Raw genomic sequence first — 24,986 nt, forward strand, 5'->3', positions numbered from 1 at the left:
AAGAGAAGCAAATCATGGAATGCAGTTTAACCCCTTAAGGACACATGACATGTGTGACATGTCATTATTCCCTTTTATTCCAGAAGTTTGGTCCTTAAGGGGTTAAATACTAATAAGATACTGAGGACGCAATTCTCAAATAAGACAAATGTCTCATGTTTGTTTACGTGAGAATTCAAACCCTTCCAGGACTGGCACTGAATTCCCCAAAAGCCTCACCCATACCTCTCCACCCCCAGCGGTCCCATATCTATATGTATAAGTCTCTCCTCACCTGCTCCACACCTCTCCCCAGTCTGGGGACTTATATCTGCCTTCCCTGGACCAAATTCTCTTCTTTAGCCCCAAACTTCCTCTCTCTATCCTATCCCAGGGATGTTTTTCCACATGGGCATGATGGGCAGTTGCCTAGGGGCATCCATGATGCCCATGTTCCCAGGCCGACAGGGGAGATCCTTTGATCTCCCCTGCCCGCCCATGGAGAGCCGGCCCTTCTCGCTTGCTGTGGGCCCTCTCAGGCCGTGGGGAGATTAAATATCTCCCTCACTGTCTCAAAGGCCCTTCAGCAGTGGAGAGAGAGGGACCTGGGAGGCACATCACTCCCCCCCCCCCTAAGCAGTCTGTGTGGAGTGTTGCCATGGCAACGGTCCTATACAGCGTTCAGCTCAGGAGAAATTAAGTCAACCTGCAGCCAGAGTAGCTGCAGGCTATAGAGAACTCACCACAACCACTGGACCAACAGGGCTGGCAGTGTACCCCCTCCTTCACCAAAGGTAAGAAGTAAGGTGTGGGGGGGTACATGAAGCTTTTGTTAATGTATATTTATTATTTTTTTTGAATCAACAAAAACACATTGCTCATTCTTTGACACACACACACACACACACACACACACACACACACACACACACACACACACACACACACACACACACACACACACACACACACACACACACACACACACACACACACACACACACACACACACACACACACACACACACACACACACACACACACACACACACACACACACACACCACCCCCCTTCACAGCAGTGTATGTGTATTCAGAAGTATGTATATATTTGCATTTGTTGAAGGTACCAATAAATATAAGCTTAATTTTATCGATAATTTACATTTTTATTCCTGAGAGTTGCTGTTAAGGCAGGGCCCCAGTGCCATGCTTTGCCTGGGGGCCTATAATGCTGCTAAGATGACACTGTCCTATCCTCACACTTATCCCCTGCTTGGGGGAGCCTTATTGGATCTCAGCCCCACACAAAAAAAAAAAAAGATTATTTATATTATTTATTTATATTATTTATATATATATATAAAAACACACACACACACACCCTTTTGCCCTCAAGAGATGCCACTAACCCTGGTGGTACAGTGCTTGTGCAAATAGGAGGCTGATTGTTCTCTGCCAGCACAGGTTCCATGCTCTAGATATTTCAGAAGCCCCTCCTAAGAAGCAGGTGGGCTTAAAACAACAATTAGTTGGTAACACCTGTGTCGGTGATCTGGGCTGTGCTGCTAGGTAAGCAGAGGTGACCTACTATGCAAGTGTGCCTTACCAGGTGAAAGACTGCTTACACCAAAGAGAAAACACAGTGCCAATCATTGTCCTGTGAACTCCGGTAGAATTACGTAGCTGTCCCCACACCTTCCTATTGGAATATACCGTATTTTTCGCTCCATAAGATGCACTTTTTTTCCCCTCAAAAGTGAGGGGAAATGTCTGTGCGTCTTATGGAGCGAATATGAAGCTTTACTTACCTGTCTTGCAGCGTTGGCCGGCAGCACAGGGCGCACCGCGGTAGTGGAACTTGAATTTCATGTTCCGGTTTCCGGCGGGACTGAAAGGAAGTGTGCACAAGCTGAGTGCGCACTTCCTTTCAGTCCCGCCGGAAACCGGAACATGAAATTCAAGTTCCACTACCGCGGTGCGCCCTGTGCTGCCGGCCAACGCTACAAGACAGGTAAGTAATTATGGGATAAGGGGAGGGGGACAGTATGGGAGAGAAGAATATGGGGAGGGGGATGAAGTCTCTGGGGAGGGGGGGGGATGAAGTCTCTGGGGAGGGGGGGGGATGAAGTCTCTGGGGAGGGGGGGGGGATGAAGTCTCTGGGGAGGGGGGGGGATGAAGTCTATGGGGAGGGGGGGGGGGATGAAGTCTATGGGGAGGGGGGGGGGATGAAGTCTATGGGGAGGGGGGGGGGGGATGAAGTCTATGGGGGGGGGGATGAAGTCTATGGGGAGGGGGGGGATGAAGTCTATGGGGAGGGGGGGGGGATGAAGTCTATGGGGAGGGGGGGGGGATGAAGTCTATGGGGAGGGGGGGGGGGATGAAGTCTATGGGGAGGGGGGGGGGGATGAAGTCTATGGGGAGGGGGGGGGATGAAGTCTATGGGGAGGGGGGGGGGATGAAGTCTATGGGGAGGGGGGGGGGATGAAGTCTATGGGGAGGGGGGGGGGATGAAGTCTATGGGGAGGGGGGGGGGATGAAGTCTATGGGGAGGGGGGGGGATGAAGTCTATGGGGAGGGGGTGGGTGAAGACTATGGGAGAGAGGAGAAAAAAAATATTCTGTACAAACTGTCCCATAGTAAGAAACACTATGGGGCAGTTTGTTCAGAATATTTTTTTTCTGGGTTTCTTCCTCTAAAAACTAGGTGCGTCTTATGGTGAGGTGCGTCTTATGGAGCGAAAAATACGGTACTTACTGCAGCCACTTTAATTGCTATTCGTTGTTCAGAAAGAGGATTTGCTCAAGTGCCTCCCCACCCCCCATTTTCTAATTGTATTGATTCTGAAATGCTTGTAAATATTAACTGTCCATCAGGGAGATATAAAAAGTGGATAAAGTTCCAGCATGACTTTCTTTTGTTACCTGATCCAAATATCTTAGCCAGTTTTTATAGGTGACTTCCATTAGTTAGAGCAGGCACATCCTATTTATCCAGGCAGCAGACAACTGTGGGTGGCCTATGGTTGCAGCATTGATTTCCATATTCCATTGTAAACACGTCTGACAAGTGTCCACTGCAGAGTTTTAATAATTTATATTAAAGTTGTTTATATTACAATTAAAGAGAAGGCTAGGAAGCTTATTTTACAAAAAAGTGTGTCACCAGACCATGTACATAATTTGGATTGTATATTTATAATTGGACTTGTGCAAACAATTAGTTTGAGCGGTTTGGCAGTTTACAATTCCTTGTAATCCAAATGTGAACAAATTGATCCAGAAGTTGTCCCTTTTTGTTTTGTTTGTACCTGCAGTGGGTGAGTTTGCAGGAGGTAGGGGATGCAAGCATGCTCCTGCAGACCCACAGGGTTATCACAATACTCTGCAGCATGCCTTAATAGTTTCAGAACATCAAATGTCAGCTAGAACTAGCCATCCTGAAAAACCAGAGTGAGGCAAAACTGTTCCTAAGTCCAAATATTTATGCTGTTCCACTTGCAATATTCCTCTTCCTGATAGTTTTAAGAAAATAAAAAAAATGTCGTCACCCATGAACGGTTTTCAGCAGAATTTGCAACAAACTTTTTTTGGATATTGGGGTGCATTATAAATTTCTACTAGCAATTGGGATTCAGCTAACTTTGATTATCCAGAAAAAGAAAAGAGCCAGATTTTCTAGCTGTGAAGATTCCAGTTAATGTTCTTCAGTATCTTCAGATTTATCTGTTTTTGAGAATCAATCAAAGGATACCTGTCAAGCCTCCTTGGCTATATTTTTTCTTTTTGCAAAAGCGTAAAATCCAATCTGTACATCAAGCTAGCCTTTTTGTTGGTAAATGAATAAGAAAACCTTATTTAAAAATAGTTTTTGTCCCACTTGTCAGTCAATTCTTAGGCATGGACTCTTTGTCGAATAATTGACATACAAGGGTATATAACTTTGAGTGTATATATACAAGAAATAATTTCTATCTAGACTAGTAAGACCCAGCCATCTAAAAGGCGGTTATATTACAAGTAATCAAAATATACACACACATATACACAAGACGTCCGTGTTTTCCGCAATAGAAAGACCAAACCTATTGAGAGGTGGTTATAAGTAAAGAGACCTAGCCTATAAAAAGGCACTTACAAGTAATCAAATTATACAAAGATTTGAATAAATTCAATCATTATTAAAAAAAAAAAAAAACTAGTTATGTGAAAACCCAGCCTATTAAGAAGGTGGTTATGGTCGACAAATGGCTGAATTGTACAGTAATTACGTACACCAGTAAGTTATCCAAATGCAATCCACTCAGCCACATTCTCTTCCCTATTCTTTCTGCAACTCAACAGTATCCAATACTCCACTAATCTGTGTAATACAATATTCATCACAAGGGTTCACTGAAATTGATATAGTTCTCACAGACCTCACTAGCAAGTATTTTATTTTGGTGCATGCAGTGCTCAGAATCAATCACCTGAGGGCACTGTTCCACCAATAGATGGTGCTGGTATACCTTAACCCCTTAAGGACACATGACACATGATGTGTGACATGTCATGATTCCCTTTTATTCCAGAAGTTTGGTCCTTAAAGGGAATCTCCAGTGCCAGGAAAACAATCCCCCCCAATCCCCAGTTACTGAAGGGGTGAAAACCCCTTCAGTCACTTACCTGAGGCAGCGACGATGTCCCTCGTCACTGTCTCCTCCTCCGCGCCGCTCCTCCTTCTTACTCCGTCGGCCGGTTGGCGAGACTGATCCCGCGCATGCGCATTAGGTCTCCCCATAGGAAAGCCTTGAAAACGAATTTCAATGCTTTCCTATGGGGATTTGAGCGACGCTGGAGGTCCTCACACAGCGTGAGGACGTCCAGCGACGCTCTAGCACAGATAATCTGTGCTATAGAGCAGGAAGTTCCCTCTAGTGGTTGTCTAGTAGACAGCCACTAGAGGTGGAGTTAACCCTGCAAGGTAATTATTGCAGTTTATAAGAGTAGTGGGAGTTGGCACCCAGACCACTCCAATGGGCAGAAGTGGTCTGGGTGCCTGGAGTGTCCCTTTAAGGGGTTAAAGATACTGGATATTAAGAGAGCCACCTAAATATTTCTTAGTATATATTGCATAGAAAAAGAAATGCTGGTTAGAGGGGGTGGTGATAGTGAAGTAAGAGGCAGACCTCCTTACTGGGGGAAATCAGACTCCCCCCCCCCCCCCTCCAAGCAAGCCCCTTCATGTATCCCATTCCATGCTCCCATCCCCCAGCTCCTGCATGTGTCTCGCCTCCTGTACCTGCTTAATGGGATACCAGGTCCGGTTTGACAGGAAGTGCTCTCTCAGTGAGCACTTCCCGTCAGACTGCAGTACTCGGCCGAGCTATGCACAGCATCAGGAGTGGAGCAGCACAGCTCTCCCCTCCTGCCAACCACCCTTTGACCCAGGCCGATGCAAGGCCGCACCAGCCTGAAGATATGCTGCGGCCTAATTCCAAATCCTGTAAAAAGATGAGAACAGACCAGGCTCAAGTTATTGCAGTAAACCCTTTTTGGCCCAGGAGAGCCTTGTTTTGCAGAGAAAACAAAGGACAAAAAGAGGGGGGTGGGGGGGAATAATATAAAAAAGAGGGGAAGGAGAGAGCGGAAGTGAGGGAGAGGGAGGGGAAGGGAAGGGAAAAAGGGGGATGGAAGAAAGGAGGGGTTACGGGGTAAAGAGGGAAAAGTTGGAGAGACACCTAGAGTTAGGAACAATATAGAAAAATGCTACCTAGAGACCCCTAACGCAAGTTGACGGTTGATGAATAAGGTTTGTATATATATATATATATATATAACAGTGTTGTTTAATGTTGATGTAACCGCCACCTGCGTACCACAGACCTACGGACGCGGCCACAAGGCCCTCCACCACACTACCACATCTAGAGAATAGCCCTCACACGACTGCCAGCAACTAAAATACATCATGTAGCAAACCTCACTATTACTCACTAGGTGCCTACGCACTCACCAGACCCATGGCCCAACCTCCAGAGACAAAACTAGACGACACATAGATAAGTAGTGCTCACCGCGCCATATCCGTGCAGACGCTACAGACCCGCCACAATATGAGACCCACACTACAAGGTGTAGCTACATCCAGATCACATGGGCCTATACGAGCCACAACCCACTACAACTAACCAGACCTACGAGCTTCGTCACATAAGACGAAGACGGACGGATACTCTAGGTATCACCCCAGACGACCCCCGAAGGGTAAGGACTAAGTGCACCCCCATATGTGATAGGCACTGCCCTCCAGGAGTGTTCTCGGGTTCCAAGACTGCCTGTGAAACCCACTCCCTGGACACTTGTCCATTGACCTGCTACTACTCCAGGTCCTGCCAGGACCAACCTAACCCACTCCCTGCCCGCCCCCCTTCTTTCTATATATTTATTCACTTACACCCCCTCTCTTTTTTTTTTCTTCTCTCCCAAACACTCACACCGCACCCCCGCTGCCCGCTACGGGGATGTTGGCCCAGGGGGGCACCTGCTACGCCCGGGAGGACCTGAACATCCTTTCCTATACATTTAACATCCAAGAAAAACGCTCCCGGCTCCTACGAGACCTAAAACGGTACCACGCATCAGTGGCGTTCATCGAGGAAACACACTTTCAAGAACACTAAGCGCCTTCCCTCCGGGACCGCAACTTGCCGCCGGGACTCTTTAGCAACAACCCACTGCGCCGCACCCTGTTCTCCAGATGGATCCCTTTCACTGAACAAGATATGCTCTGATGCCTGCAGGGCAGATACATCTTCACGAAAGGCACCATACACGACCAGACAAATACTTTCGCGAACATATATGCTCCGAATACCAAACAATACTATTTCCTCCGTACGACGCTTACCAACTTGATAACGTTTGCGGAAGGCACGCTGATCATTGTCGGGGACCTCAACCTCCCACTACACCACCAAGACACCTACACAGTCTTTACCATCAGACACCCCCAAAAACGGGCACTTAGACATCGCTTCCCCTTTCGCTGGTGCACAACCCAGATGTGATATTTTGGGATATGGCTCACGCCAGACCCAGCGGACCTCTACACCCACAACTTCGCACCACTCCTCAGAACCGCAGAGGTGGAACTACACGCCTGGAACTCATACTACCGTTCTTGGCTCGGCCGAATAAACGCGGTTAAGATGACCCTACTCCCCAAATTCCTCTTTGTCTTCCAAACTGTACCCGGCGCAGCACCAAAGAGCTTCTACACCACCATCCAAGCGGCAAAACGTAACTTTGTATGGAAAGGCAAAACCCCCCGAATAGCCCATTCCCAACTGACCCTACCTAAACTCAAAGGGGAACTAGCCCTCCTGGAATTCAGGAAGTACTAACTGGCGACACATCTCAAGAGGATACTCAGCTGTTCAGAGGAGCCGCAGGACAAACCTTGGGTACAACTGGAGGCGGATAGCACCAATTGCAACCTCAAGGCCTTACCCTGGATCACAAAGGAAGCCAGCAAACGCATCCACCACACACTCCGTATCTGGCACCAAAACGGACCCAAATACTACCTAATAACTGACCCTGGTCCCCTACTCCCCCTGAGAGGCAACCCGGACTTCCCAGCAGGAGACCTGGGTCCCCCCAACGCCCAGTGCACAGTGACACATTACCTCGAATGAAGGATGTGCTCTTACCTCCATTCATAATCCGACCAACGACCGCCCTTTTCCCGGACCAAAGATGCGGGTTCTTACACACTATGGCAAGGGAACAAATATAGCACTATAATGATCTGAAGGCAACCACGATACATGCCAAAGAAAAATACACAAAGAGATGGTTCTACTGGCTGAGACACATCTCCACTGATGAGTTCGTGCAACTTCTGAATACACCCTGAACAGGAGACAACCAGAAGACTACACCCAAGAAGGCCCCTGGGGCGGAGGGAACTGGGGCGGTGACCGGGAACAACACACAACCTAAGCCGGAGAGATTCTCTCCAGCCCCCCATCTTCATTTTTTTCCTCTCCCCTCTTCCCCCCAAACCCACCCACCCCCACCCTAGACCCCCAAACAGACAACTAGATAAATCTGCAGACAAGCACCATAAACACTGCACCTACTTTCAATACCCACATCAGACCTACACAACTCCACACTACAAACACCTCACAGCTCTACGAGCGACCCACCACGAATACACAGCTCCCCACTATAACAGTCACCAGTGGACTTATGGAACAGTTTACCAGGAGTTGGAGCCCAGTTGCAGGAGATGGCACAGGAAGCAGGCAAAAACCAAAACACAGTACAGATTAAGGTAAAATCCAAAGGCAGGTTCAGACGAGAAGCAGAAGTCAGGGCTGGCAGCGGAGTAACAAAGTCGGTAAATCAGGCAGAGGTCAGAGTCAGTAGCAAATCAAAGATCCGTCATCAAACACCAAACAGGCAAAATGACCAGATACTAGGTTTCAGGCAGGGCTGGCTTTTACAGCCTGCTAATTAGATGCAGCTGACCCTAATTGGAAAAGGGCTGCAGGTGGGTCAGCACTGCTTAATCCAGGCAAGGGGGGTCAGGAAGCAGAATAAGGCAGACAGATACCTGACTGGGATGCTGGAGCTGTGAGTTCAAACCCAGCCAGGTCTGTTAAAGGGGCGGCCACGCCTTGCTGTCTGCAGGGCTCTGGTTGTACCGTGACACCCACTCGAAGGAGACTAGCTACCTGCCCTGGTACCGCGTACTCGCACCAGCAAAGCCAACAAAGAAAGCAACCACCACCATGCACTGGTTGAAATTCTGCTAGACACTTGTTGAGATAAAAATTGAGGCCCCACTGCAAGGTACAACTCCCAGATTAAACCACATATGCTAATTTACCTACATATCAAACTCCTACAGCATTTGTGTATGTAGGTAAACTAGCATATGTACAATGACTACTCACATCTTCACATTTCAGTTTAACTATGAATGCGATTCTTCTATTACACAGGCTTAGCTTTATGACTTTTACAGTTGTAACCTGTTCCATACCTATCCCTTACGAAGGCCTGTAACGGCCATGCTCAACGCTACACAGGTGCATAATCGATGTGCTTTATTGCAAACATAGACGCAGTACAACATATCAATCAGGGGCTAAACCATCTGCTGAAGGCTACCGGTCAACGAATGATTCCCCATGTTAGTCATCAGACGCTGGCGATAGCGCACGGTTGATGCCCTGCTACCCATCAATATCCCGCACAACATATTGCCGCTGATCAGATGACTTTTAATTTCAACGCAGACCGGTTACAGACATGCTCACACGGTATGCTCTGAACGCACTACACTTAACAGGTTCGCCTAACTAAATGACCTCAGCACGAGAACCGGGACTATATATATATTGTGGCAGGGTCAGAGAGGCTTTCTATGTTAGTAATAGATTGGAGCGCTCTCTATTCCCAGCATGATGGGGTTAATTGGTGGGAGTCACCCCTTGAATGTTATCAACCAGGTGAATGTAATTAACCAGCACTAGGGTTTTAAAAGGTCGGCCTCTGAAGACATCAGGGAGTCTAACAGCTGGGAGAGAGGAGGTAGTTAAGCCTGAGACTCTGAGAAAAAGGTACTGTGTCAAACCTGCTTAAAGTGCTGTATTTCATTTTGTTTAAAACTGGGAACTGGATTAGCTGGCCAGTTAGATAGTTAGTAATACTGTTGTTTAGTAAGTCTCCAAGTTGGAGTAGGATTTATTTTCTTTTTGTTTTATTTTGTGGGAGAGCACAACCTTGTATGAATTGTGGAAAGTGACAATAAACTGCAGTACTATTATATCCTGACTGTTGCATTTGAAGTTTATTGTGAAGAGCCTGGCCATCCTGCCACAATATATATATTTGTGTACGGGATTATGGAAGGGGCGCACATTAACCTGTGTGTAGTTTTAATATAAAAGAGTCGGTTGAGGTGTGCCGAAACTGACGTGAGGTTAGGCCTGCAAAAGAGGGCCCACCCAGATATAATGATATATAAAGAGGGTGTGGTGGGAGGGAATTTCCAAAATCGTCGAAGACAGGTGAGTAAGGGGGTTTGCTGGGTTTAAATAGGCATAAAATCCCTCCCACAACTTCAGGCATACGCCTTCTATTTGTGTACGGGATTATGGAAGGGGCGCACATTAACCTGTGTGTAGTTTTAATATAAAAGAGTCGGTTGAGGTGTGCCGAAACCGACGTGAGGTTAGGCCTGCAAAAGAGGGCCAAAAAGTATATGACATTTATTAAACATAACAAATCATTTAGACATATTATAGAAAGCGAGCCTGATTTCTTCTCTGGATTTGGAATGTACCGGTTGTATGCCGAGGACTTCCAGCGACCCATCTTCTCTACAAGATGAGTTGGAACTTGACAACTTGAGGCTGCTGTGGCGGCCCTAATACGGAATGAATGTCCCGAGAAGGAATTTGGATTGAGGCCAAGACTAATAAGCAAGGAGCGAATGCAAGGCATGAATTGGTTGAGGGATGTGGCAAAAATTGTACGAGGAACCATTATAATCGGAACGCACTTATTATCTTGAACCACATACAATACTTACACATATCGTAAGTCGTAGAGTACGTTTGCTTAGCATTAGTAGACAAATCTTACCTGCGTAGACTCTAACTCCAGGCATGATCGATACCTTTATTGACCTGCAGAGGAAAACCGGAGTGCGTGTTCTTTTATCTCAACCGTAACGGTTAAGCAAGGTCCGACTTTGGAAGTGGCTAGGGCGGAGGATACTGCAGGGGACTTGAGACGACAGGGTTAGCGTGTATCAAAGAAAAAACTTTACCTGGAGCTAGTTCTTGTAGCATGCTGTGAGGAGGAAAGAAACGTAATATGTTTAAAGTATGCAAAACTCAGATGCCCATTGAAATTCTCGTGTAGTAGAGCTGCTTAGCGAATGGGTACCAATAGGCGAAGATAAGGACTATCCCGTAAGAGTTGAGGCCGTGCCATAAGCCCTGTGTTTGAGAGAGCCCTACCCATGAATTGGGCCATGCGGACTCGAACTAACTACGCGCAGCAGGGTGTTAACCCCTTGTGAACAAGCGTTAACCTGACCGTACACGTGTGATTACCTGCATTACAACACAGCGAAAAAGGACTGTAACAGGCACCTGATGAAACCAACTGTGGAGATGTGAACCGAAAAAGAGAATGCAAAGCCGTGACACACCGTAGGGAAATGTTTGCACGAGAGAGGAACCTGAAAAAAGCTTTGACTAAATTTGAAGGCGATATGCGTTTGTATAGCAAGTACCCTATAGCAGTCACTTGGCAGGCATGAGATCATAAAGAACGTACTATAGGATGCAAAAGGTGTTACAACTTAAATCGAAACAACCAGCATGACGAAAAGTAACTCCTGACGGACTTCTGAAACGTACAAGAAGTGAAACGTGAACAACGTCAAAATGCGTGACGAAGGAATTGAATGCGCATGGGGGACCTTGTGAATGTCAAGCGTGCAGACAAGTCCCAAATTCAGTAGATGAAGGATTTAAAAGGCATTCGTTTGGCCGAAATGGAGGCAGGGCGATGCCTTTATGTTCGATATGAAAACGAGTGGGAGTTCTGTTCACCCGGTCTAATCAGACTGCTAAAGCTTAACCTGCATTGCTTGTATAAGTGACGCTGACGTGAAAATGAAGTGATAGTATGAGTCGATAAACGGTAAATTTAGAACTGAAAGTACGAAAATGCCCCCAAAATGCTGCGAAGTAATAAATAGTATATCCGTAATACATGAGTCCGGAAGCAGTCACTGTATGTACGTCAGTGTCTGGAGGACCTGTCGACGGTCCAATACAATGCCTAACCTGTACAACGAGCAACGCGAAAGGCAATGTGAGACCCCACGTACATACTTAGCTGAATATATGTAAGAAATGCCTAAAACAAGTTGATTGGAGGGACCGCCGGTCTTGGTTTCTACTAGCTTGGCCCGGGCCCGTAGCGTACGCGGCATGTGAGGATCACCAGCGAGTGACAGGTCGGGGTAATATACAAATTGGTATCCCTGAACCGTCATGTCTCAGTAACCAGCAAACCCGTAGCCCGGAAGAGATAACGTATTGAAAGCACAGGATTAGCCTAGTATGATAGTCCTGACATACTGTTCGCATTACTCTAAGAGTATGTAACTCACAACCAAAACCAAAGCGGGAAATAAAGTGCCAGGAATACCTGCGTCGGTTATAGGATCCAAAACATAATGATTATGCGTGACGGGTCTGTAGTGCGCCGTCCCCCCGGCGCGCTAGGGGTGCGAGCGTGAGTGTGAGTGAGTGTGTGCTGGCTGACTAGCTAGTGCCGCGATGCGGCGAAACGATTACTCTAGGTTGGTGACAGGTGAGACCCTGCTATTTGCCAAGCGGCTTGAGAGGCTCTATCTATGCGTTGGCGCGAGGGGGCAGTGTGGCCACTGAACGGTGTGGCGGGGTGTCGGCCTCTCGGTGAAAGTTAAACATAAGATAGAATGGGAGTGACAGGTGAGGCCCTCTCTATGCCACAATGCGAGGCGACTAACTATGATTTGGCCCGAGGGGCAAAGTACCTCCAAGTATGAGGATGGGTGTTGGCCTCGCGGGACCACTAACCTATGGCAAAGAAGCCAGGGGGAATAACAACTAGTGGACACCTAGGAACCTAACAGCCAGCAGTTGCTAACTAAGATGGACGGTTAGATAGTGAGAGAGGACATACCATTGAACGAAACGTGGGTGGAAATGAGTTAGGATCGTACAGCTTGACCGAAACTGGAGCGCCCTGCGAGCGTGTCAGAGTCCAGACGGTCGGGACGTTTAAACAAGAATGCGTGTATGATTGTAGGTATGGCCCTCGGGGCTCGTGGTGCCATGTCGTGGCCCCGTTGTGCAATGTAATACGAGTTCATTCACCCATTTATTTTCAAGACATCTGACTTTCATACCTACTCAAATTCACTTTTATTATTTTCCAAACGTATTAGGACCTAGAGAGCATGGTGACTTATTCCCTATCTAAAATGTATAATGCTTGACCGGAGTAATCATTTTGCAACTTGATTGTAAATTATTTTAGAAATATTACCAGCACTGTAAGGGTTAATTCACTTGCTGTGAAATGACAGTAAATGGGTTGTTAAACTGAATTAGACAAATTACCCGCGGCCCTGTTGGCTATGTAACGTGGTTATAATGACCTTTGAAGGCTCACCCTACACACCATCATAACATTGCAATTTATTTCTCTCGAGGCCTCACATTCATTTCTGCTACCTGTTGTGCTGATATTCTTTCCTGCAGCTGAGTTACAAATATTTTCCACCGTAAATCTAGAATCAGTGATGTGCTCAGAGTAACGTAAGGCTGTACTCGGGTCTGAAAGTGGTTTAGAACTGCTGTGAATTGCAAGAAACATATATATATATATTTGTGATAACCAGAAAAAGACACAATTCCGTAAAAGCATCTTGACAGTAAGTGAACAGCTATAAAACTCTGCAAATTAGAAGAGCGCTGTAAAACTGCTTAAGTTAAGTGAATGCATTAACATATCCTGCTGTTGGATGATTAAAAGCTTAATAGACGATGAATTGGGGGGGGGGGGTGGAGACGAAAGCAAAGTACATCAACGGGAGATAGGTTGTTGAGCAGTTAGAAGACACTGTTACAGGGGACCCCCAAAAATCGTGGTTGACTTGTTGCAGGTCGTGATGGATGAACGGTTATTTCCCAGTAACGTACTTAAAGTAATTTGAAAATAAATGCCAAAACCTGAAGCAAAACGGATTACAGATCTAAAAGGGATGAGGAAAGGGCCGAGGGAGGGGGACACACTGGCCATCAATCGATTATACCAGAGAATAATAGGTCACACAATCCGATGCATGGGATGTATCGAAAACAGTGAGAGAGAGAGACAGAGAAGCAAAACGGGCTACTGAAAGATTTCCTTAAATTAAAAGAAACGGCCTTCCCAAACCCTGCACAAAAACCCCTAGCAGCAATCAACCGCAGGAGTGAAGTTAGAGCAGCAGTACAGGCTCGGACATACCCGCTAACCGCTGCAGGATTAGGCTAAATGAGTTACACATGAAGTCGTGTCAGGGATCCAGACTAGGCAGCTCTCAAACACAGGCTCCCCTGGGAGCCCAGTGATTTACACTCGTCCTCCGCAGCACTTGGGACACAGACTACTGACTCAAACGCTCATTCAGAGCAGCCTCTGGGTCCGTTATCAGCAACTGTTACCAATGCCCAGCGCGCGTGATAAAATGTATGCCACTACAAACATTAACGCAGATAGCTTGCTAGGTTACATGCAGAATACAGCCAGGAATATATTAAAATGTGGTACAGAGAGTAGAATGGGCTCGCACAACGTCCTCCAGGGAGTACGAATCAATTCGCTAAGAAAACGTCACTTGCAGAGTTTAACCTGGCAACAGTTGGCGGCCGAGTGTGTGAGAACTGATGAAAGTGAACTAGTAGATAGGTGTAACTTGATTTGAAACTCGTGAACTCCGAACTGCGTTTGCCGAAAGTTACAAGCAAATTAACCGAACAGAGTGCGAGAGGTATTTCCCCTATGATGGCAAATGAATCATACCGTCGAATGATATGCAGAAAACGAATACTTATAGCGAAGAATATTTGAATGTACTTACAGTTAGGGCGAAAACTGTCGGAAGGCTACCGTTCGAGTGAAAATACTCACGAAACTGGCGGGCTGTGTACGAGCGTCGCTGCAGACTGACGTCAGAGGTCTGCAAAGCGGAAATGAAGGCGAATTTCCGAAATCGTCGAAGACAGGTGAGTAAGGGGGTTTGCTGGGTTTAAATAGGCATAAAATCCCTCCCACAACTTCAGGCATACGCCTTCTATATATACACACCTACTTAGATATGCTGAATCATGCTAGGCCAACCCCAGATGCTATGTTTTCCAGTTTGCAAATTGCACACCTGCTTCTTTAATGAAACTGTTCTTGTTGCATTCATCTGTTTTGATGCATATGCCTCTGTGTAGGCAACCTCATGCTTTTTTACAGTTACCTGTTTGATGTCTGCATTCACATTGTGACGACAATAAAAATCATTTAAAACAAATTCTAACTCTCTTTTTTGTGGCTATTATTGCTAAATCTGTGGGTAAACTTCATCTTTTGTACTTTTTAAATGAGCTTTTTAGACTTATTATGATAGGACATCTTTCTTTCATCAGCATTACACCTTTTTGTCTTGTAGTTGTATAAAGGAAAAAGTAAAGGCAAGGCAGCCTTCAAAGCTTCTAGAGCACAACAGCTTAATATTTCCAGAGTCGAAGGGGGCGGAGCTAGCAGCGCAAGGAGAAGGGCGCCATTTCCAGCAGCTCCGGTAAAACGGAGCCAAAAAAACACGAAAATAATAAAAATAATAGCCCATCTGCCGTCAAAAGCAACGGGTACTTACCCCTGACACCCGGCGGACCTCGCAGATGCCTTTTATCCAGAAATCGGGCACAAAACGCCGCATCAAAGGAACAGGGGCCTACCGCACACGCGACCAGGCTCTACCCAGGGAGCTGACATCGTGGTTTGGAGCGAGCCCATACAGCACTGAGGCGGACTTCTACACCCCAGAAGAAATGGGACGGAGACCCCACAAATCAGCCCCAGGTACATCCATACCGCACAGAGATATAGGCAGCATGCTGCAAACTGATAAAGAGCAGAAATGCCACGGCTGTCTCACCCGAGCGGTCTGAGGATGGAGACTCCACACACAGCACGGCCACAGCAGCTATTAATAGCACATGCACACAAACGACTGAGGACTCAATTCCAGCAACCAAAGGGGACATCCAGACAATGCTGACCGGACTCCAAAGAAATTTGCAGCAAATGTGGCAGGCGGATCTGAAAGGGCTGGCAGCAGAGGTGCAAACGGTCTCGGCCCGCACACAAGCCGCGGAACAAGAGGTGAGAGACCTGCGCCAAGATCTCACCTCCCTAAAAGACACGGTCACCCAGATGCAAACCACGCATGCTAACATTACTAGGCAAATCAATGTCCTAGACGACAGGGGCAGGAGAAAAAATATCAAAATAAGAGGGGTATCAGAAGCGGTGCCACTGGAGGAACTGCCCCACTTTGTGCGGCGTCTGACGGCCTCACTCCTTCCCAATAGGCAGGCGAAACAATTCATTTTCGACGGCGTATACCGCATAGCAAAACCAAGACAAGCACCACAGGCGGCCCCACGCGACATTATACTGAGATGTCAATCGCTAACTGACAAAATAGCCCTAATGTCGGCCATAAAAGGGAACTCACCACACGAATTTGAAAAACACCGAAATATTTCCAGCGTCCTTGCTTATAAAGTCATGTGTTCTTCTAAACTTAAAGCTCAGGCATAGTCTTAACGTCCTGGGCATCAAGAGCAGCAGTGGCAGCAGTCAAACAAATTTTGCAAGCTGGATATATTTTCATACTTTGACCCAACATTATAAATTAGACATTGCTTCTGAAGACGCTTCATTTGTACGAAATGTTCTACAAGCGGTTGTCAAGTAGGACCCACCTTCAGCGCAACTTATTAAGTCTCTGCTGCTGTTGTACTGCTACTTTCTATATGTAAAAACTGAATTGTTATTCATTGTAAATTACATTTTTCGTAGGATTAGCAGGAGTACAGGTTTCTGTCCCTAAAATAAATTCTGTTTTTGTAGTATTTTGTTGTAACTGGGGTTCTTAAGTAGGTATACAAGTTCTTATACCTGGTGTGGAGGAGTTAAGGGTGGTAGTAACATATTTTAATAATCATATACCTACCAAAAGTGGTGCAAGGAAAGACAACTAATAAACCGGCACCCAAGGTTCATTGATGCACATGACTATGGAAAGCTAGCCCACTGGTCTTACCATACAGAGAAGCTACTGTATCTCAAACTGCTGAAAAATATAATGATGGCCCTGATTGAAAGGTGTCAGAACACACAATGCATCACAGTTTGCTGCATGGCTGCAGGCTGGTCAGAGTGCCCATGACGACCCCTGCTCACCGCTGAAGCATCAGACCTTGACCATGGAGCAATGGAAGAATGTAAGCATTATACCTTGACCATGAAGCAATGGAAGAAAGTTACCTGGTCTGATGTATTACATTTTGCTTAGCTTGATGGTGTAAGAGTAGTTAATTAAAATCATTCAAATGTTTTTTTGCCATTATACTTTTTTAAGTGCATTATGACCTATTTTTAGTCTCCTAATGGAAGAAGGTTGCCTGGTCTGATGAAAATGATCTTTTAGATCACGTGGATGGCCTTGTGTTTAATTTACCTGGGGAAGAGATTGCAGCAGGATTTAATATGGAAAGAAAGCAGACCGTCGGAGGCAGTGTAATGCTCTGGGTAATGTTCTTCTGCGCAACCTTGGGTCCTGGCATTCATACGGATGTTACTTTGACAGTTACCCCATACACCCACTCATAGCAATTTTGTTTCCTGATAGCAGTGGCCTCTTTCAGCTGGATAATGCACTCTGTCCCACTGCAAAAATTGTTCAGAAGTGTGGAACATAACATAGAGTTCATGGTGTTGCCTTGGCACCCAAATTCCACACATCTCAATCTGAGCATCTGTGGGAGGTGCTGGAACAGCAAATCTGATCCATGGAGACCCCATCTTGTAACTTGCAGGACTTAAATAATCTACTGCTAATGTCTTGGTGCCTGAAACCACAGGACACATTAAGAGGTCTTGAGGAATTGTGGAGTCCATGCCTCAACACATCACAGCTGTTTTGACAGCACAAGGGGAACCTACATGATATTAGGCAGGTGGTTTTAATGTTGTGACAAATCGATGTATGCTACTTTTATTTCAAATACACTTTGATACACTATTTGATTTATCATTTGCACTTTGAACAGTGATTGGATACAGGCTATGTGTGGCTGAGATGTCACCCATTTATCTGACATAAATAAAGGATTACCTTATTGAGATTGGGACTGTGAGTCTCTTTTTCTTCTTGACACAAGATTCCACTGAACGCTATATCTCCCAACAGCTCCTTTTATATTTAGTAGCATCTGTGCACTACCTGCAGCCAATCTAAACTCTGCCTCCCTTACCCAATACATGTTCTTATTTGCCATGCGGCAGAGATACTTAACCCTTTCCCTAACAAATTCCTAATCCCTACATTATAAGGATTCTGCTGAGACCAACTGATACCACATACAGAAACCAGCACACTCACTCACTAAACACTATCAAAGCCTACATAATATATATATATATAAACACCAGACTTGGGCAAAAATAATGTCTCATATGCATAAACCTGTCACAAGACCTATGCAGGGGTTACTCACAAAGCCCTACTTTTAATTGCTGTTTGATTATATTATTGTCTAAATAATACTGTGGTTTTTATTTCAGCATTTTATATGAATATATTATTTTGTTAGGTCATCTTATATAAGGTATCCTTATACTGGCAGGTTTGATTATTTCTATAAAACCGGTAATAGAATCCCAAACTTCTTCCCCTGTGAAAAGCTTGGTTCAAATGGTAAATTGTGTAAATCAAGTAGTAAAAGTAGTTTTAGAACAGAAACATTTTTTATTTTTATTTTCTTTGTGAAGGATTTTCCCTGGAAGAGGAAGAAGTAGACAATAAGCAACAAGCATACATACATTAAGTACTGTGTTACTTTCAATGTGCATAATTTCCTCATATTATAAACATTCGTGCAGACCTTGCATGTCACAACCCCTGTTTGGACATTTCGTATTCTGCTTCTGTCTACAGTGCCAATGAAAGCTGGCAAACCACTACAAATTGGTCAATCATAAACCCAGACAGGAAGTGATAACATATTGGAAAATACCTAGAGAGAAACGTCTGAATTGGCAATAAGTAGAAAAGGATTAACATCACACCCTAGACAAGTTACCGCTTGGCCCCCCTCATTCTTTACATGCTAGGGAATGATGGTGAATGGCCTAATAAATTCATGGTTATATGGTGCCTTTCAAAACACAGGGCTCTAGGAAGCTGACTAAAGTAACCTTGTGGTCACAGAATTTTATCCTTTAAATAAAGATCTAGGCAATGACTTCCGTAAGTCCCACCACTTCTGCACCTTACTATAGTTTCTACTTTTGTCTTAGTTTTTCTTTATCCCAGTTATTGTCTGCCATCCTCTCCACCAACTTCCTGGTCTTTTTTTTTTTTTTTTTGCTTTATTCCTACCTCTCTATACCCCTTGCTTTCCGTTAGTCTTTGTTTTCCTTCTCTCAAATTCATCTCTCAATCATCTCTCTCTACCAGTACCGAGGGTGGATCCAGAGCCTGAATTTGGGCGGAGATTTTATCTTGATGAGATATGTACATACATTTGCACAGATAGAGTTTAAAATACCCATGTCTATCAATGTATCTACATCGTCAAACAGACAATTGCAGCAGCATAGACAGCCACACAAAGATGTATACACAGATTCATTTGTACAACGTGGCTACATGCATTGATTTGGATTGTTAGCCGGTTGCTGACCAGACACATGCTACTGAAGTCTCAGGGCAAGCTATTACCCTGGTGTCCACCTTCCCTCCCACTGGATCCACAAATGATAAGTATTGCCTTAGCCACCAGTTTTTTTCCTCTTCATTGTTTATTTATTCCAATAAAATTATTGAAATCCTGCAAGACACCAATCCTCTTCCTCATCTAAATGGTTCCAATATCACAGCAGCCTTGATCTATGCATTTCAACTTACATAGAGGGATTCTCAAGATGAGGCTGCCATTCATCACGGCTCCTTTTATAAATTATGTAATTTTTATAGGTATACCAGTACCCACAAATTAATTGCAGAATGCACCAAAACAATACAAATCAAATGTGTAATGATACAGAGGATTAAAAAAATACCAATGATCGGATACAGTGTACAGTTTTCATAATTCTCTTTATCATATCAATTCTCTTTTTTGTGCTTGTCTAATATATTGTTAAATCTCCCCCTCCAATAATATTGTCAAGTGCTATGGAATTTGTTGGCGCTATATACATGCTAATAATAATAATAATAATAATTCACACACTTTAACAATACAGTAACATTGGATTATTATTGCAGTTTACACATTTAAAAACAATGTGACTTCACAATAGACCCATTGTTGATGTCATAACTTCTATGGAAAAATAAGTAATACACATTAAGACAGTAATAGTTTATTAGCAGTACAATACGTAATCCTTTTTTACAGTGAAAAAAGGAACACACTCGCTTAATTTGTTTTCTAAATTCATAAAGGAGGTTTATAAAAAGAAAAAAATTACTACAACCAGGAAAAATCTAAAGCAGAAACATTTGTGAAAATTATCGCTAGGAAATCAAAAATGTAAATGCTAAAGAATAGATCATTATACACAATTTATATTTATAAACAAATAAAATCCCTTCTAATTACCTATTCAATCTACATATTCATTCATAACAGAAAAGGGATTTCATAAATAATTCAGATAAATACATTCTCAAAAAAAGATATATATATATATATATATATATATATATGAAGGTAAAAAAGCAAATGCACACATGTACGTATGTACGTAAAATAGGTCAACACAGAAGGTCGGATAATACCAACTCTGCATCTAGACCTCTAGGGCCTGTAAAGTATAAATCTAAAACAGTGGTTTACAACTTTCTTCACTAGTGTACCCCTTGAAAGCCCATTTCCATAAATTGCACCCCTTATATTAGCAAAATGTTTGTAATTAAAAGGGACACTATAGTCACCAGAACAACTACAGCTTATTGAATTTGTTCTGGTGAGTAGAATCATTACCTTCAGGATTTTTGCTGTAAATGCAGTGTTTACATTACAGCCTAGTGATAACTTCACTGGCCACTCCTTAGATAGCTGTTAGAGATCCTTCCTGGGCCATGGCTGCCTAAAATGCATCTAAACATTCAGTATCTCCTCCATCTGCATGCAGACACTGAACTTTCCTCATAGAGATTCATTGATTCAATTCATCTCTATAAGGAGATGCTGATTGGCCAGGGCTGTGTTTGAATCATGCTGGCTCTGCCCCTGATCTGCCTCTTTGTCAGTCTCAGCCAATCCTATGGGGAAGCATTGTGATTGGATCAGGCCACCACTTCTGATGATGTCAGTGGGCAGGTCAAAAGGAAACAGGGACAATCTATGCAGCTGCAGGCTTGAATAAAAGTAAGATTTCTATATGTAGTGAGACATGAGGGGATCGGGGGGCTAGATTGTGGTTTTAACCCATGTTTGTGTTCCTGAGCCTGTAGTGATCCTTTAATATAGTTGCTGATATTTCAAAGTTATACATTGTTTTCTGTCCCATCTCCCCATTTCCTCTGCCACAAACTCTTCTGCTCTTCCTCTGATCCAGGCTCCTCCTGCTTCTCCTCTGCTCCAGGTATATATAAATAGTATATACAGTGCAGATACACACAATGACATACAATACATGCAGATAAACAGACACAAATATATACACACTGACACACATGCAGATACACAGATACAAATACTGACACAAATACAGTTACAGACACCTAGATAAAAACTCTGACATACATACAGACACATGCAAAATGACCCAAAGGCACACAGTTACAAACATGGACACAGATACAAACAATTACACACATGCAGATGCACAGACACACAGATACAAACTCTGACACACATACAGTTGCACAGACAAACTAACATAGACATGGTAATGGAAAATGGTAGTTCTGGTGATGACCCCAATGAACCACTTTCTGGCCTTTGCAGACCCTCGGGACTGTGCATTTTGCTATTTATCTATTCATCCTAAAATCATATTTGCATATTATTATGCATTATCTTTAGAATGCAGCATTGGAAGTAAAGAATAGGAGGCGGTCAATATCTAGCATGTTTAAGTCTAAAACACTGGTTTGGTGATTTACTCAGCATATAGATACAGGCGTAAAATTACAAGTACACTATTTGCTAGGCCTTAAATGTTATTTTAGATACAAAAACAAATGTAGAGTGTATCACACGTTACTTACAAAATAACCCAAAACAGAAGACTCCATGGTAATCCTAAAAGGGACAGTATTGAAGTATTGACAGTAGTGATGTCGTGAACATAAAATTTTCGGTTCCCGAACGGCGAACGCGAACTTCCGCGAACGGGCGAACCGGGCGAACCGCCATAGACTTCAATGGGCCGGCGAATTTTAAAACCCGTAGGGACTCTTTCTGGCCACAATAGTGATGGAAACGTTGTTTCAAGGGGACTAACACCTGGACTGTGGCATGCCGGAGGGGGATCCCTGGCAAAACTCCCATGGAAAATTACATAGTTGATGCAGAGTCTGGTTTTAATCCATAAAAGGCATAAATCACCTAACATTCCTAAATTGTTTGGAATAACCTGCTTTAAAACATCAGGTATGATGTTGTATCGATCAAGTAGTGTAAGGGTTATGCACGCTTCACAGTGACAGACCAAACTCCCCGTTTAACGCACCGCAAACAACCGCAAACAGTCCATTTGCACAACCGCAAACTCCCCATTTGCACAAGGTTGGATACCAAGCTAGCCATGTCCCGTTCCTTGTCCTCACTGATGTCATTGAAGGTCTCTTCCTCCACCCAGCCACATACAACACCAAGGTTCCCTGAAAGGTGACAACAAGCCCCCTGGGACGCCTGCTGTGTTTGGTCTTCCACCTCCTCAAAGCCACCTTCCTCCTCTGACTCCTCTTCTTCAGACTCCTCTCTGTGCATTGCCTCTCTCTGCGTTATTATAAGGTGTTTTAAGTAGTACTATTCCTGTCAGTTTAATCCCTGTTACGTCCCCTATCAGGGGACGTGTATATAAGGCATCGATTTTAGGAAGCGGGAGATGGAAAAACATGCTTGGTCGGTCCTCCTACTTCAAATTTGGGGCACTGCGTGTGCAATCTAATGTGCCACCAGATAGGAGTGGTGTGTTAAAGGACCACTCTAGTGCCAGGAAAACATACTCGTTTTCCTGGCACTAGAGTGCCCTGAGGGTGCCCCCACCCTCAGGGACCCACTCCCGCCGGGCTTTGGAAAGGGTAAAGTGTTTAAAACGTACCTTTTTCCAGCGGTGGGCGGAGAGCTCTCCTCCTCTGATCCTCCTCTTCTCCTCCCCGTCGGCTGAATGCGCACGCGCGGCACGAGCTGCGCGCGCATTCAGCCGGTCACATAGGAAAGCATTCATAATGCTTTCCTATGGACGCTTGCGTGCTCTCACTGTGAGAATCACAGTGAGAATCACGCAAGCGCCTCTAGCGGCTGTCAATGAGACAGCCACTAGAGGAAATAGGGGAAGGCTTAACCCATTCACAAACATAGCAGCATAGCTATGTTTATGAAAAAATAGGTTAATCCTAGAAGGACCTGGCACCCAGACCACTTCATTAAGCTGAAGTGGTCTGGGTGCCTAGAGTGGTCCTTTAAGTAGTACTATTCCTATCAGTTTAATCCCTGTTATGTCCCCTATCAGGGGATGTGTATATAAGGCATCGATTTTAGGAAGCGGGAGATGGAAAAACATGCTTGGTCGGTCCTCCGACTTCAAATTTGGGGCACTATGCGTGCAATCTAATGTGCCAGCAAATAGGAGTGGTGTGTTAAGTAGTACTATTCTTATCAGTTTAATCCCTGTTACGTCCCCTATCAGGGGACGTGTATACAAGGCATCGATTTTAGGAAGCAGGAGATGGAAAAACATGCTTGGTCGGTCCTCCTACTTCAAATTTGGGGCACTGCGCGTGCAATCTAATGTGCCACCAGATAGGAGTGGTGTGTTAAGTAGTACTATTCCTATCAGTTTAATCCCTGTTACGTCCCCTATCAGGGGATGTGTATATAAGGCATCGATTTTAGGAAGCGGGAGATGGAAAAACATGCTTGGTCGGTCCTCCTACTTCAAATTTGGGGCACTGCGCATGCAATCTAATGTGCCACCAGATAGGAGTGGTGTGTTAAGTAGTCCCCCTCATCAGGCCTTTTTTAGTCGAATGTATCGCCCACTGTTAGTCCGTTAGGGTTCCATCCCTCATTCATCTTAATAAAGGTGAGGTAATCTAGACTTTTTGGACCTAAGCGACTTCACTTCTCAGTGACAATACCTCCTGCTGCACTGAAGGTCCTTTCTGACAGGACACTTGAAGCGGGGCAGGCCAGAAGTTCTATCACAAATTGGGATAGCTTAGGCCACAGGTCAAGCCTGCACACCCAGTAGTCAAGGGGTTCATCGCTCCTCAGAGTGTCGATATCTGCAGTTAAGGCGAGGTAGTCTGCTACCTGTCGGTCGAGTCGTTCTCTGAGGGTGGACCCCGAAGGGCTGTGGCGATGCGTAGGACTTAAAAAGCTCCACATGTCCTCCATCAACAACACGTCTGTAAAGCGTCCTGTCCTTGACGTCGTGGTCGTGGGAGGAGGAGGATTACTTTCACCTCTTCCCCTGTTAGATTCCCGTTGTGCTGTGACATCACCCTTATACGCTGTGTAAAGCATACTTTTTAATTGATTTTGGAACTGCTGCATCCTTTCCGACTTGCCGTAATTCGGTAACATTTCAGGCACTTTCTGCTTATACTGGGGGTCTAGTAGCGTGGACACCCAGTACAGGTCGTTCTCCTTCAGCCTTTTTATACGAGGGTCCCTCAACAGGCACGACAGCATGAAAGACCCCATTTGCACAAGGTTGGATGCCAAGCTACTTATGTCCTGTTCCTCGTCCTCAGTGATCTCTCTGAAGGTATATTCTTCCCCCCAGCCATGTACAACACCACGGGTACCAGATAGGTGACAACGAGCACCCTGGGATGCCTGTTGTGGTTGGTTTTCCTCCTCCTCCTCAAAGCCACATTCCTCCTCTTACTCCTCTTCCTCACAATCCTCTTCCAGCATTGCCGCAGG

This window comes from Pelobates fuscus, chromosome 1, assembly GCF_036172605.1.
Source record: "Pelobates fuscus isolate aPelFus1 chromosome 1, aPelFus1.pri, whole genome shotgun sequence".
NCBI classification, from domain to species: Eukaryota; Metazoa; Chordata; class Amphibia; order Anura; family Pelobatidae; genus Pelobates; species Pelobates fuscus.